This window comes from Panthera onca, chromosome B4 (genome assembly GCF_046562875.1).
Source record: "Panthera onca isolate mPanOnc1 chromosome B4, mPanOnc1 haplotype 2, whole genome shotgun sequence".
NCBI lineage: Eukaryota > Metazoa > Chordata > Mammalia > Carnivora > Felidae > Panthera > Panthera onca.
This window is the reverse complement of record NC_138345.1, coordinates 886,136-902,596: the sequence shown is the minus strand read 5'-3', so window position 1 is coordinate 902,596 and position 16,461 is coordinate 886,136. Positions and strand designations below refer to the sequence as shown.

The 16,461-nt window shown below is 45.2% G+C and overlaps 1 protein-coding gene across 2 annotated transcripts in view; it reads left to right on the top strand.

Annotated features, from left to right (window-relative positions):
- Positions 1–5,366: 5,366 nt before the first annotated feature.
- The window catches only part of LARP4B (La ribonucleoprotein 4B), a 93,670-nt gene continuing 82,575 nt past the window's right edge, over positions 5,367–16,461 (top strand). The window contains exon 1 of one of the 2 annotated variants that reach the window (XM_078450504.2): positions 5,367–5,640. The gene's annotated coding sequence lies outside the window, so the exon portion shown is untranslated. Of the gene's footprint in view, positions 5,641–6,376; positions 6,509–16,461 lie in introns of those variants that run through there. The other variant, XM_078450505.2, reaches the window with a different exon arrangement.

Below are 16,461 nucleotides of genomic sequence, written 5' to 3'. Positions count from 1 at the left end.
ATCTCCATTTGAAGAGTTTCAAACTCACAGACAAGTTGTGACCGCTTACATATTCTACACCTAGATTTACCAGGTGTATTTCTGTGTATGTGTGTGTGTGCATCTCACTAAAGCATCTGAGAGAAACTTGCAGAGACCTTCACCAGTCACCCTTAAATACTTCAGTTTATATCTCCTATGACCAAAGAGATTCTCTTACACAGCCGTGAAAGAAGTTAATAAATCATTCCAATTCAGGACACGTAACCTTGCTGATAAGACTGGGATAGAGGCCATACTGGAGTTCTGTGTCCATCATAGCAAATGTCACTGTGATCGAGCACCTGGCCTAGAGTTACACACTGCATTCACTTGCATATCTCCTCTGTTGCCTTTAGTTTGGAAAATCCCTCAACCTCTCGCTGTCATTCCTGACCTTGATATTTTTGAAGATAATGGACATCTTAATTTTTGAGTTTGTAGGCCACCATTACTGGGAAAGCCAACTTTCAACTTGAGTCAGATGGGGTCCGCCATATGTATCCAGTATAAGAACATCCTTTCCCCCTTTGAAATTACTTAAGTGTAAGCAATTGATAAGCTGTGAAATGGCAACATAACCTGTTCCTCAACAACCTTCCCCCAATGATTTTAGCCTTTACCGATGATTCCTGCCAGAATATACCCCATGACAGCTCCAACATGGTCATGTTTCACTTTATTAGTCAGAATTCTACCATAAAGGAAAGCTTTCCCTTTTCCCTCCTCATTGCTGGTATATTTTTTACTTACCCATTATTTGGTATTTCTTAGTACAAACTCATGCATTCTTTATTTCCCCCAATGTATTCTAATGTATTACCGGTATTTTTCATTGTGATAGTTCCACCTAATTTGACTAAGCTAGTTCCTTATTGTATTTTTATTTTGGTGGCTTTTGGGGGCCAGAGAGCCACCAAAGCTTAAAACCTTTTTTGAATCCCCTCTTACCTCAGAATAAAATCTCCACTCACTGTGAAATCCTAAGTGAACCATAAAGACCCCTGAGATTCTTCCTTGTTTGCCCCTCCAGGCTCTTGTGCCTTCCACCCACCTTATCAACTAGGCTTTTTGCTTTGTCAGGTCAAATACTTCTGTTCTGATCTGGACTGGCCTTCCGCTCCCTGCTGGGATGCTTATCAGCAGCTTCTCTACTCTGGTCTCTTTGGCCTTGGCTTACTTATCACTTTCTCTGATTCCTCCTCCAAGCTGTCTCTGGCCCCTTCTGTGCTTGCTCTCTGGGTACATAGTAACCTTCTCCCTCTTTATCCTTTCATGTCTGTTCACCTGCTTCCTGTGCTGTGCTGCTCTGTGCTGTCTCCCCAGCACTTAGCACAGCCCCTGATGGGGAGCAGGTACCTGGTGAGTTCTTGTTTACTTAAGAATAAGTGAATAGTTCTAAATTATTTGGAATAAAGTTTGAGCAGTGTGCTTAAGCCACAATGAGCTTGCTAACATATGTAATTTTCAATGATGATATACACAATGAAGAAAAAGTGTTTATTTTTTCACAGGAAATGTTGGGAGAATAAAAGAAAAAAATGTTCTCAGATACTCACTGAAATTCAGGCCTTTAATAAGAGAAAAGTATCTTGTTTTTTTCTGTTGGTTAATTCAACAGACATTTATTAAGGAGGTACAATGCCACCCCACACACATGGGGCTAGATATCACACATGGTTTCTGCCCTTGTGCAACTGACCACTGTTGGGGTTGGCTGGCGTGTAAATGGCAAGTTCTAGCAGCTTTGATAGAGCTATGAGTAAGAGTGCTATGAGGACCCAGAAAGGAAGCCAACTGTCTCAGAGGAAAAGATTTAAATGGTTGACATTTGAGCTGTACCTTGAAAATGAAGCTAGATTTTACCAGAAGTGGAAGAGACAAGGGACACTCCAGGCAGAGGAAAATACATACAGATGGAGGGCACTGAAGAAGCCATGTGCCCAGAAGTGAAATGAGGCTCCAGGCTCAGCTCTGCAGGCAGCAGACGCCTGGGAGCCAGGCTCCTCCTCCTCCATTGTTTAACAGGATTGTCAGTAAAGTGTGTCCTACAGTGTAAAGCCTGTACTGTATTCATGACTACAGCCGGTGACATCCCAGTGTCTTAAGAAATGCTTGTCATGTGGATGTGATGAAGGTCAGGTGTCTAACTCTGGGGCAGGAAGAGATGTATGGGGACCAATTTGTGGAGGCTGGTCCATGAAACACAACTTGGACTTCCCCTCAAGGGCCGACAATCAGGGGAGGAGGATGAGGAGGCTCTTTAAGGAGATGTGTGTTGGCACAATGGGTGGTAGAGTGAGTATATAGGAAAAAGATTGGCCACTGTGCTATTGAAACAAGTCAGGAGAGAGGTAATAGCAAGCAAAACCTTCCTAAGGGGGAGGAATTATTTCTTAGGTAGGATAGGTAGAACTTGTAATGGTGTGACGTGGGAAGTGAGAGGGTACATGGGCTGCGATATTTATGCTAACATGTTTTTTAAAAGTGATTTTTTCTAAGCAGAAATGCCATAAAAATGTGTTTTAGGTTATAACCTCACATTCCAGGGTGAAAATGGATGTTTCTTTTGAAACACAGGTCAAAAAAATCATAGGGGAACAAAAAAACAGTTTTTCTTTTATTTTGTAAATTTAATTTTATTTGTTTTTAATTCCAACACAGTTCACACAGTGTTATATCAGTTTCAGGTGTACAACATAATAATTCAACAGTTCTTCTTGATAAGTGTACTCTTAATCGTCATCACTTATTTCCCCCATCCCCCACCCACTCTCCTCTGGTGACCATCAGTGTGTCCTCCACGGTTAAGCGTCTGTTCCTTGGTTTGTCTATGCCTCTTTTTTTCCTTTGCTTATTTGGTTTCTTAAATTCCACATGTGAGTGAAATCCTGTGGTATCTTTCTCTTATTTCACTTACCATTATACTGTCTAGCTCCATCCACGTTGTTGCAAATGGCAAGATTTCATTCATTTTTATGACTGAGTAATATTCCATTGTGTATATACACCGCATCTTCTTTATCCATTCATCAGTTGATGGACACTTGGGTTCTCTCCATAGTTTGGCTATTGTTGATAACACCGCTACAAACATCAGGGTGCACATCTCCCTTTGAATTAGTGTTCTCACATTCTTTGGGTAAATACCTAGGAGTGCGATTGCTGGATTGTAGGGTAAATTCTATTTTTAACTTTTGGAGGCAACTCCATACTGTTTTTCACAGCAGCTGCACGAGTTTGCATTCCCACCAACAACAGTGCATGAGGGTTCCCTTTTCTGCGTCCTCACCAGCACCTGTTGTTTCTTGTGTTGTTGATTTTAATCATTCTTTTTTTCAAGTTTGTTTATTTATTTTGAGAGAGAGAGAGCGGGGGAGGGGCAGAGAGAGGGAGAGAGAGAATCCCAAGCAGGCTCCATGCTGTCGGGAACCATGAAATGATGGCCTGAGCTGAGATCAAGAGTCCCGTGCTGAACCAGCAGAGCCACACAGGCACCCCGATTTTAGCCATTCTGACAGGGGTGAGGTGATATCTACAAAAAGCATTTTGATCGAGGAAGGATGGTGTCAACATGAAGTATCCCCGTATCACTTAGGTTCCTGGTTTTTTCTGTAATTCAGGAACTTATCTGTGTACCAGTAATGTCTGCCTGAATGTAGACATAAGCAAGATGGTGAAAGCGTAATTCACCGTCTTTAGGGAATTCTTGATTGGTCCACGTCACCGGGCCTAGGGGTGAGTTCAGCAGCAGAGAGGAGGGGCCTGAGTCCAGAACATTACAGGAGCAGTTATGCACATAGAGCCCACCTGAGAAAGGCTCCCCCGCCCGCCCCACCGGTGCTCATGGGAAGCGTGTTTTGCTTTTGTTTTTTGTGTTTTAAGTTTATTCTGAGAGGGAGAGAGTATGAGTGAGCAGGGCAGGGGCAGAGGGACAGAGAAAATCCCAAGCTGGTTGTCACACCCCACACAGAGCTCAAACCCTGGACCTGAGCTGAAATCAAGGGCTGGGTGCTCGAGACTGAGCCCCCGGGGCCTTAAACGCTACACTTAGTGCTTTCAGTGTTGGAGGGAATTTCAGCCCTCGGAGGTTTTTATTTTTAAAGTCTTGCTATGAAGGGGCATCTAGGTGGCTCAGTCGGTTAAGCGTCAGACTTCGGCTCAGGTCATGATCTCACAGCTTGTAAGTTCGAGCCCCGCATGGGGCTCTGTGCTGACAGCTCAGAGCCTGGAGCCTGCCTCGGATTCTGTGTCTCCCTCGCTCTCTGCCCTTCCTTTGTTACTTCTCTCTCTCTCTCAAAAATAAACATTAAAAAAAAAAAAAAAAGTCTTGCCGTTAATATCACTATGTAGTGTGCAAGCTTCTTAGAGCCGGGAGGTGACATGGTCACACAGCAAAGTGCACCCAACACCAGGGCCTGAGGACGCGCCGGGCCCTGAGGACGCGGAAGTCCAAGCGCACACCTGCATGCACACGTCCCTCCGCAGCACGAATGGGAAGCACAGGTGCAGGGACAGGCTGGGCAGTGACCAGAAAACACCTTCAGTACGTAATGTAATGTAATGTAATGGGACTAATTCAAAGGGACTAATTCAAATGTCCACGTCCATACGATCAGTGCTCAGTAGGGAGCCGGCTTCAAGGAGGTGAACACACTTGTCTTCCGTCCCCGCACCACGGGTGTGGGTGGGTGACACAATGTGACTCGAGACCCGAGAGAGCCCGCAGCACGGAGCTGACGCCCAGCGCCCCGGGGCTCTCTGGGGCCCAACCTGCGCCTGGGCGGACCGGGCGGGAGCGGGGGGAGAAGTGGTGTGTGGGTGTGTCTGTTCAGGCACTGAGGGGCAGGGGTCTGCGGGCGCGGTCGCCATCCCAGGGTGAGGGGGAGACCGGGTCGCGGTCCTAGGGTGAAGGGGGGACGGGGTCGCGGTCCCGGGGTGAGGGGGGGACGGGGTCGCGGTCTCGGGTGAGGGGGTCGGGGGTCGGGGGTCGTGGTCTTGGGAGGCGGGGACCGGGGTGCCGGGAGACGGCCATCTGCTAGCAAGGCAGAGGTCGCAGGACTACGCTACGGCGCCGCCTCCTCAAGTCGCAGCGGGGGCGGTGGGGACCGAGGGGACGGAGGGGCGGGGCCGGGTTGCGTGCGCGCCCGCGCCAATCACAAGCGCAGCCGGGAGGGGCGCGCGCACGGAAAGGCCGGGAAGCAGAGGGGAGGGCCGGGCGCCGCACGCAGCCAATCGGGACGCCGCGCTGCCATGACGAGAGGCTCTCCCGGGCGTAGAGCGCCAGTCGGCGGGCCTGGCCGCTGAGTCCGAGGGCGCGCGGGTGCGCGGGCGCGCGAGGCGGGACTTCCGCCGAGCCCCGGAAGTGGGAGCTGTGTGTTCTCATGCGAACGGGAAGGAGCGTTGGGGCGCCGGAGTCGCGAGGTTGAGACATTTTCGGGCCCGAAACGGGAAGGAGCCGCCGCCGCCCGCCGCCAGCCCGCGCCGCGCCGCCCCCGCCGCTCGTCCGGGCCGGCCGCGCCCTCCCCGCCCCTCCCTCTCGGCCCCGTCCGCGTGTGGCGCGGTCGCCGGGCACCGGGGCTGCGGCGGTCGGCGGCCGGGCGGCGGCGGCGCTGCTGACAGGTGAGCGCGGCAGGCGGCGAGCGGGCCGCTCCGTCCTCTCCGCTTCCCGCTTGGAGCCGGGCCGCCGCCTCGGACCCGCGCCGCGCCCGCCTGTCACGGGCCGCCATCTTCCCGGAGGACGCGGCGGCGGGCGGCGGGCGGGCCGGACGGGGCCGGGCGGCGGGCAGGGCCGCGGTGGCGGGGCCGCGCCGGGCTGCGGGGCCCGGGTGCAAGGCCGGGGGTCGGGGCCGGGGCGCGGGGGTCGGGGGTGGGAGTCGGGGGCGTGGGGGTCGGGGCCGGGAGTCGGGGCCGGGGGCGTGGGGGTCGGGGCCGGGCCAGCGCCGCCGTCCGGCCCGCACTGCAGAGGCCTCGCCCTGCCCTCCGCCCCGGGCCCAGGCCCCGGCGGCCGGCCGGGCGGGGAGGGGACGGGGTCATTCGGACCAGGAAGTGGGGATCCTGTTGCTCCGGGTGTGTCTGGGGAGCTCCCGTTCTCCTCTCGATGGGCTTGAGCAGAGGCGGGTTCTGAAGGAATTAGAGAGAAATCAAATCTAAGGATGCCCTGCGTTCGAACTAGGATCACGGTACACTGTGGTGAAAAGGACAGGTCAGCAGTCTCTTACCACCTGCGTCTCAGTCGTGTCCAATCAGAATGTAAACTTAAGATTTCGGCGCAGTTTTGTGTTGCATGTTCGTTTCTTATTTTTATGTAAAACGGCCTTTAATTTTGGATGAGATGCAACTAGAAAATTATCCGTAGGGTAACTCTTAAGCGTTCGACACCGTCTTCCTGGCTGCACTGTAATTTGTCCTAATCTTAAACGGAAGTTTGAAGTTTTGGATAACTGAGGAAACCGAACGATTTCGCTGCACTGTGCAGGGAAATTACTTGGTAAGTGTGAGGGTTTTAAAAAAGGATAATGCCAACTCGAAGACGAATGTTGTAAGTGTACAAATTACTTTCCCTTTCGAAAGTTTTTTTTTTTTTTAATGCTATTTATAAAGTTGGTCTCTTAAGTTGTGTTAAGAATTTAAAATGCACTTGAAATAGGTGCTAAGTTGTCCTTTGCAAAAGGGGGGGGGGGAGGGGAAGAGATGTTCCCTGGTGCACTGTGTGAGCAATGTGCAATTTCCATACTTCCCCACCTGCCCGGCTCCCTCTAATTTACAGTCAGGGTAATTTACAGAAGTTGAAATGGTTGTGTCTTTTTCGCTTTCCTCTGTATTTAGTATAGGGACAGGCAGTTTGATGAAACAAGCTATAAGAGAGATCTCTCGACTGGAGTTTGCTTGGGTTGCTAAAGTGAGGCATCAGATTAGCAAATTTATTATTCAACCATAAAGTTGATTTGTGTATTTCCCTTTGAAACTTGCCTGTGGTTAGAGATAAATTTCATCCTGTATTTTGAAACATTAATGTGACTTGACTTATTTACATGGAAGAATGGCATGGTGTCTTACGGGTTGGAAATGACTTACCCTCTTGGTGCTTCACTGGCCATCTCTAGAAGGGTAATAATGTCAGCCTCTTAGGGTTGTTGTGACAAGTTGGGTGTTTTACTATTCATTAACCTATTAATAGAAATTAATAATAAGTTCTTATTAAAACTTGAAAATGTTTACCTTATTACTATTTTCAATATTCGGTGATTGTCAATTTTAATAAAAAATTGAAAAATGCTTTGGAGAGTTTTTGTTTTGGTGTGTTTTGGTTTGTTTTTGCTTGATCACATGTATCTGGGCAGAGAAAGCAGATTCTGAGGATAAAATGTGTATTTTGAGAAAGCAGTTACACTATGTTTGAGTAGAAGCCAGAGAGAAAATAGATGATAATGCAAGTGCTAGCGTTCATTTTAACGTGTTTTCGTGGAAGAGTAGATGAAATTAAATGGCAGCATGTTCAGGGAGATAGTGATTTTATTTAGGGTTCCCAGGGATTGTGCTTTAAAGGAAGTTGAGAGTTGGAGAATTTATTGAACTTAATATGATTTCCACCAATAAGCATGAGTTTTGACAAATACATACTTAACCTCTGTGGACACATTTTAGTGACTTGTTTGTATGAAGCAGTCTTCATATATAAAACGTAAGTCTAAAATATGAAAAGTGCGAGTTGGGAGCACCAGGTTGTTAACAGTAATACAATAAACAGTACCTTCAGGTAGTTTAACTCCTGTTAAGTAGATTTGCAACAGTATTTACAAGTTTTTGTAGTGCTAGACCTGTGGTCCCATTTACCAAGTGCGAAGTGCCTGACAGACTCCTTCCACTTTTATTTCAAAGTGTAGTGCTGGATTCATACTTTCCATAGTGATAAGTGGGATCATAATTTTGGTCTTCTAATTTTAGTAACATGTGGTCTCTTTATGATGGTCCCTGGAGATTGTTAAAAGCAGTATGGATCTATGTTACTTTAAGTTGTGTTTGTTATTGCCCTCCCCTTAAAGGCACAAGTTTTAAATACGCTTGCATAACCTCATGGTTGTGCTCTTAGAATTCTCTCGTACTGGGGCCCCTGGGTGGCTCAGTCAGTTAATTGCCGACTTCAGTTCAGGTCATGATCTCGCGGTCCGTGAGTTCAAGCCCTGCGTCGGGCTCTGTGCTGACAGCTCGGGGCCTGGAGCCTGTTTCAGATTCTGTGTCTCCCTCTCTCTCTGCCCCTCCCCCGTTCATGCTCTGTCTCTCTCTGTCTCAAAAATAAATAAACATTAAAAAAAAATTTATTTTTAAATAAAAAAAAAAAAGAATTCTCTCGTACTTAAGTATTTCTTTCAGTTTGGTAAATGCCAGAAAATCTCCGTGTGTTCTTGTAATTCCTCCTAAAAGGCCATTGACTGAACCTTTTTCTTATGGACAGAAGAAAACAAACACTGAGGTAGTTTTTATAGAAAATACATAGTTAAAAACTTGCTGGGCTTTGTTGCTTTTGCTCTTTTGTAAAACTTTATTCCTTTAAAGAGTTCTCTTTTTTTGTCAGAGCTAATTTTAGAGTACACAGTAAATGAGGCACTGCCTTCTGAGAGAGAGAGAAAACTCACCAGATCTGATTGTAGTTTAGTTCAGCTCAGACTGTTTGCTAATTGTTGTACTTGCTAATACCTTTGGAGCTACTCTACTTCTCCTGGAGTTACCTTGACTAGAAAATGAATTTCTTTATTAGAATATGGAATTGTAAAGTGAAAAACCATTAGGTTCTCTTATTAGAAGGAAGATAATTCCAATGTGGAAATGTTTTTTTGGTTTTTTTTTGCTAACGATCTAACACTTTGTTTTTCCTGTATGTAAATAAATGTCTTTAACCTTAGGAACAGGTAAGAAAAGTATTAACTCCGCTCATGTCTCCTTCCCTTCTTACCTTCCTCCACCCCCAAGGCCCTCTTGTCCCTTTAATGCTTTCATAAACTGACTTTTCACCATTTTCCTAGTAAGCTGCCTTCACTTAGTTAATAAGGGCTGCAGGTGAGTGATGCCACCACTTTTGCATCTCCTGTCGCAGTTTGATTTTGTCTTTAGTGTCCGTCCTACTTCCCTGGTAGTGAGACCTGGGTCACAGAGTGAATTGTATAACGTGAAGGACATTTCATAATTTGACTCAAATTTAAAAGCATGCTACTTGATTTTTAGGGAGACTTTGATAATCCTTAAGATGAGACTTAGTCTTCACTGAAAATGTTCTTTATGAAGTCTAATATGCAAATTTTTTGGTTTAAAAACTTATAAATTAGGATAGTATTTGTGTGACAGAAATAACATGTCTCTTTTTTACAGCACACCGTTTTAGTCACACTATGGCTAGAGGCTGCTTTAAAAGCATATCCTGTTTGTTAGGCCCTTTTTAAAAACTCCTCTGTGACTGTCCCCTGCCTAAATAAGAAACGCCCAGGGGCCTGGCTCCAGGGGCCTTGGCATTTCTGCATCCTCCTTGCTGGCCAGGCCACCTTTGCTTGGCCTGAACTGACCACTGCCTCTACCTCAGGACCGTGATGTTGGAGATAGTGCTGCCTCTGCTCCCCATAGTTTCTTTGCTTGAAATTGAATGTCTTTTTTTAAATTTATTTTTTCTTAACTTTGCTCTTTAATCCATCCTTATAAGGGTATTTCAGGAGTCCTTCAAGAATCCTTGCCTTAATTTCTAAAGTCGTGCTTAGTTCCTCTCTGTTTCTGTATCACCTTAGGCACAGCCCCTAATTAAGTAAAGCTCCTTGTGGGTGAGATGCTTTTTTTGTAACCTCTTTGCCAAGCTCAGGTCCAGGCCCCCCATACAGATCTTCCTCAACTTAGGATGGGCTTATGTCCTGGTAGGCCTCTTGTAAGTTGAAAATGTTGTTAAATCAAAAATGTATTTAATACACCTAACCTTGAACCTCACAGCTTAGCCTTATTTACTGTAAACATGTTCAGAACACTTACATTAGCCCGCGGTTGGGCAAAATGCTCTAACACAAAGCCTGTTTGATTATGAAGTGGTGACTGTCTCTTGTGTCATTCATCGAATACTGAAAGTGACGAACAGAATGGCGGTGTGGGTACAGTTGTTACTCTCACGGTCATGGGGCTGTCTGTCTGGGAGCCTGCTGGCTGGGAACAAGGTGGAAATTCAAAATTTGAGGTACAGCTTCTATTGAATGTGTATCACTTCTGCACCATTGTGAAGTTGAAAACTTGTATGTTGAAACATAAATTGGGGGCCCTCTGTGGATGTTTAGTAAACTAACTGGATGGAAAAAGGTGTGTCTGAAGACACCTCTCACTTGGTTGTAGGGAAATGACTTGCGGATAGTAGTTGCATGCCTGTGTAACAGACACGAGAATCTTCACTTGAAATGAATGCAGTGGAAAGTGCATGGTTGTATTTACAAAATGTTAGTGGTTTGATAGCTCTATCTAGTGCTTGCCGTGTTTTAGATGGACTCATTTAATTACGTGACCTAGATTGTACTCTTTCTCAGTCTTTAGAAATGTGCCCCCTTTTTAATAACAAATGTTTCTTCTTTATTTGGCTTTAAAATGAAAACAAATTATATTAGCCCAAACAAAGCAATTTACAATAGTGAAAATGTATTTTTAAACTTAAGTGGATTTTTCCATTTTTCATTCCCTGTGGAGAGTCATTGCTGCAGGGTCGGGTAGGGATGTAAGATAAGGGCTCATGCCTTCTTTGAGGAGGTGTTTTGATCGGTGGGACGTGCGCAGTACAAAGACAAATGATACCAGAGCTTTAGAGCTCTTCTCTAGGGCTTGTGGTCTAGAAGGATCTAGAAGGGAAAGTGTGTTGTTTTATTTAGAGGAATGCAGGCAGGCATTTGGGTTCTTGAAGCTTCCATCCACAAAACTTGTTGATGGCTCTCAGCACACACTCCCTCGAGTAGTCTAGCTGTTACTGTTATATTACTACAGCAGGTCCTATGGCCGGCCCCCTGATCTCCGTTCCCTTATTTCTCTTTGTAGCTCTTATTATACTGTAATGTTCCAAGTAATTTCCATGTTTTTTTTTTTTTTTTAATGTTTGTTTATTTTTGAGAGAGATAAGAGGGCGAGCAGGGGAAAGGCAGAGAGAGACAGACACAGGGAGAGACAGGATCCTGGGCAGGCTCCACGCTGTCAGCACAGAGCCAGATGCAGGGCTCAAACTCATGAACCGTGAGATCATGATGTGAGCTGAAACCAGGAGTCGGACTGAGCCGACATTAACCGACTGAGCCACCTAGGCGCCCCTGTAACTTCATATTTTATGTATGGTGCTTGAAAGTTAACTTTCTGAGGTTGAGGGTTTCTGTTTTCTTCAGTGACATGCACCTAGACCTTTGAACAGTACAGAGTATTCACTGAATAATTTATGAATAAATCTTAGGGTTATAATGGTGAGCAGAAGGGATGGATTGCTCTCCTTTCTGGAGCTTACTGTCCACTGAGGGACGTAGATAACCAATGAGCACGTATGAGAGCCATACATTGTGTTGGCCTTGTAGGCCTTGAGGGGCCAGGAGGCTCCCTTAGGAAGAGTGCAGTAGGGCGGGGGGGGGGGGGGGTAGCCGGCCATGGAAACAAGATGGGTGCACAGCATTAATGAGCACAGCGTTTGGAGGAATAATTTGAATGAGGCTGAGTAAAGAAGGGGTCAGACGAGGTAGCAGCTGGATCACATGGGATCTGAGAGATCTCCGCATAGGTGAGAATTTTGCTCTGTGTCTTAAGAACAATAGAAAGCAGTTGGAGGGTTTTCAGCAGGAGAATTCCATGACTATTGCCTTTTTAAGCAATCTTACTCCGATTTATGGAGAGTGGCATGGGGAGAAAGGAAAGGGCACACACAGATGGGTATTACTTGGCCCTGAGGTGGAGGGCCCTCGTGTTTATGTTGTGTTTATCACAGTGCAAAGGTCAAGCCCTGGGCGAAATGAAGACTAGCTTGTTTAGGAACTTTTTCATTTATATTAAACATAATGTGTAAAACAATATTTTAAAAATTTGCCTTAAGTTTGCTTGTGTTTATCAGTTGTAAAGTATATTTGTTATTTCAGCTTTTATTAAGACAGAATAATTAAGAGATTCCTTTTTTAGAAACTTCTGAAGAATGAGAACATTCTGTTTTCAGATTTCGAAAAGTTTTGTTTTATTGTCAAAGTTCAAAATACAAGGATAAAAACATAGTGACTGGTTTGATACAGATTTACAAGTTGCCTGAGTTTACAAGTTGATTATATCTCTCTGAACATGTTAAAAAACCCCTTTTCAAATATTTTATTCTGAAAATATCGTGTCCTTTAAAACCCGTTCTTTAAAGATTACTTTCTGAACATTTTTCTTTGTTAATTATGTTATTTCTCTGTATTTCATTGTTAAATTTTACCATCTGTGTAATTTCTCCTTACCATATATAACGTATGTATCCTCAGAGAGCTTGTAGTACTGTATAGCTGCCAGGCTCTTTCCAACTCTGCAGAGTCACAGAATCACAGAATAGCAGGAACATTTACTTATTTATTTATTTATTATTTTGAAAGAGAGACCGCACAAGTGGGGGAGGGGAGAGAGAGGAGCAGAGAGAGAGTGAGTGAGAGAGGGAGGGAGAATCCTAACAGGCTCTGCGCTGTCAGCACAGAGCCTGACGCAGGGCTTGAGCCCACGAATCCTGACCTGAGCTTACACTGAGAGTCAGATGCTTAACTGACTAAGCCACCCAGGCGCCCCAGCAGGAATTTTTAAAAGTAGACTTGAGGGACTTTGGACTTCGGCTCGAGTTGGGATCGGTTCATGAGTTCAAGCCCCACATTGGGCTACCTGCTGTTGTTAGCACGTAATCCCGCTTTGGATCCTCTGTCCCCCTACCTCTCTCTGCCCCTACCCTGAGCACGCCCTCCACCCCCCCCCCCAACACAAATAAATAAACATTAAAAAAAAATAAAAGTAGACTCAAAATGCCTGTGGAAAGTTACCTTTTAAAAATCTAGACATGTAGAACGTAAACCATTTTCTCTTGTGTTTTTAGGAGGTAAAAACGTTCAAATGATAGTATGCTAGTTGTCATTTGGTGCAGAAGTTTATTGTAATAACTTTTTTGGATGAAACTTTTCCCCGGGATTGGAAGTTTTCATGTTCCTTTTTGATTAATATCTGAATCTTCAGTGATTCTTGTTTTCAGAATATAAAGCTGTTTCCGGTGTCCCTTCAGCAGGTCACTTGAGTACAGACCATCGTACAAAATGAGTAACTGATGAGTCAGCGGTATTTTCTTCTTCACCCGTTACACAGTGGGGGGGGGGGGGGGGCAGTCCGTGAGGACCAAAGGTCGAAATGAGTACAGTAGTTCACGGCAGTCTGTCTGTGCTTGCAGCTCTTCACACTTTTTTGTATATGTTGATGTGTTTTCATTTGTTTTGCTGCAAGGATTACCTTTCAGGCCACCTCTGTGGGAGAGTTAACCCTAAGGGAGAATGGACCGGGAGGAGAAAATAGAATCGCCACAAAAAACTGCAGATTTTAAGTCTTTTGTGACCCCGTGAACCTCCACTTACCGGTGAAGTGTGTCCCTGCACACAGTGCCTTGAGGTCGTAAATGACCGTAAGTTTTAGTAGTTTCAGTCAAGACCAGGGACATTCTTGGCACTTTTCCTTTGAAGTTCAGGCTATTGAGAGCGTGCTTGTCACTGTGGAGGTTTTTGATCTGTCAGCTCACTAAGTTTCGGGAAAATGCAAGATGACAGTTCAAGAGAAAAAGCTGCAGGTCAGGCATTGTCCCAGGATCATTAATGGCCCCTAATTGTATTACTAGGTGATTTTGTGAGCAGGGCTGGATCACTAACTTCCAGTTTACAATTTGGTGTGTCGGTGCAGTTAGGGAAGTGTATTGAAAATTTGTAAACCATATATTTACCAAGTGTTTAATAATACAGTACATCTGATCAGCCTAAATTCCGTTGCATGGAGAATTTTGTTTTCAGCACCGTTGTTCACTGTGGAGGTGGATGATGGGGAGGGAAGCCTCTGACAGTGTTCGCATGGTGTCTGCATGTGAGCGGTGTAACACTTGGAAATAGGACGTTCCCCGAGACTCTTCTGTTATTAACTGAGATTTGGTAAGTAGTTTCTGATAAGCAGGTGTAGTCCTTGGGTTTTGGAGCTCCAAAGACTCAGCCTGAAGCCCAGGGGAGTGCAAAGTGAGCGGGAGTGCAAAGTGAGTGTGCAGGGCAGCTGGTCAGCAGGTGGCAGAGGGTGTGGTGCCTTTGCTGTCCTCCCTGAGCTCAGTCCTGCCTTGTGCTCCAGTTACAGAACTCCCGGAAGGTGGTCTCGAGGTACTCCCTTGATGGGGGGGTTTCACAAAAGAACTAAAGTTGGTGGGAGCGTTCGTTAACCTTTCGAATGCTACAGAACTTTAAGTTGGCGTTTTACGGGTTTTTTTTCTAAAGCAGAATCTTACAGCAGCTATTAAACTCTATTTTTTGAAACATAAAAAAAAGCATTCATTTCAAGAAAATTAAAGGTGTTGTTCATCATTTTAGATAATTTAAACAACTTAGGAAGGCACTGACAGATCTTCCAATTTGTATCATATATTCAGATTGCAGTTAACATGTTGTCTTTGAGAAATTCATATAAATTCAGTGGTTTCCTTCCTGAACTGGCAGACAGTTGTAAACCTTGCTATCCAGGCTGCTGGTGCCGGGCTCCATATTCAGGCTTTGAAATTGTCACCACCTCTGTTCATACTCATCACCTTTTTGTAAAGAGGGCTCAGACTTGAGAGGGGGTGACTTAGGTGAGCACTGCCACCTCTCTTGGCCTTTAGTTTACCATGCTCAACAACTGTTATTGCTTGCTTCCTGCTGTGTGCATGATGACTTCAGATTGGAACAGCCTGCAGCGTTCCTACAGGATGTGAGAAATGAATGCACACTGCCACAGTTCCTCACCCTCAGCAACGCGCATTTGGCTTGGGACTCGGAGTATCTAAAATCCTTGTTGTTTTTTGTTTTTTTTTTTAATTTGTTTTTCAGAACACCTGTTTCACTGTTTGGAAAACTGAGGCCTGGAGACAGTTTGTTTTATATCACACGATGAAGAGCAGAAAATGGGGCCAATCTAGTTTCTTGCTTCCAAGTCCATTGCAAACAGGACCCAACTCTTGGAAATGTTAGGTGTCCTATGTACGCGTTAGGTCCAAGTAACCTGATACATTTGCAGCCTATGCCACACAGCATAGTTAAGCTTCAGAAGTGCTGGTTTGAAACAGAAAGTTTTAATAGTGCTCTGTACAGTGAGTATTACTAGGGTGAGGGGTACCTCATACCCCAAGACTGAGAGAAGTTCATTTATTTCACTGGACAGTAATTCAGAATTACTGGAGCTGATGCTGACTGATAGTTCGCTTTTACGGTGTTACGGTTACGGTGTTCACGTGTTGAATTATAATCCTAAATGGCCTTGGAGTCATGATCCAGTTATTTATAAAATGGAGATCGTATTGTGCTAGGATACATATCCTTTGGAATATCAAACTGAAAGATTATCTAGAGTAGTAGATATTTTTGAAATCACAACTGTAGAACTTAAATTCTTTTTTAAGTGTGGTATCCCTTTTGCAGGGAACACTTCGTGCTAGGTGGTATTCACTGTATTTTAATATCATCTGATTAGCATTGTCATGTTGGGAAATGTGAAAGTGTGTTCAGTTGCCATACCTGGCATTTGAGCCCTGGTCTTAGACTCTGGCTGCTCCTTTGTGAGTCACCGTGGCGCCCCTGTCTCCCCAGGTCCAGCCTCTGGCTCCCTAGTGATTAGTAATGACTGCGTTGGTTTAATCACACGCTGTGATGCACCTGCCCTAAACATGCTCACAGTAGGTAAGATGGGAGTGTCCAGCGTCACTACCTGGTCAATGGGGACTTGGGGTGCTGGGCGGGCCTCGAGCCTCTGCTCTTGACTCCTCCTCAGATGCCCAACCTGTTGTTCATCGGTGGACTGGAGGTGGTGTTGGGGGGGGGGGGGGGGGAGTTCCTTAAACTTCTGTGTCTGTGTTTAACATTTCTGGTATGTGTCTGTTTTTGCAGTGAAAGGACTCGGCTTACAGATTTTCAAAAAGATCTTTGACCTCCACATTCAATACAAAAAAATTTTAGCATATGTTTGCCACTTAGGAACTTCTTCCTAAGAATAAAATAACTTGTTATTTTAATAATTAAATGTAATTTTTTATTGTCAGCATCGCTTTGTATTTGGCTCTCCTGGATGTTTAGATTCCACGTATACACATATGCACACATACATCCAGAATCTGAGAGCATCTGAGATGAAATGAAACCGAACCCACGATAATTTTGCCCCGACCTAAAAATACTACCATTTCCC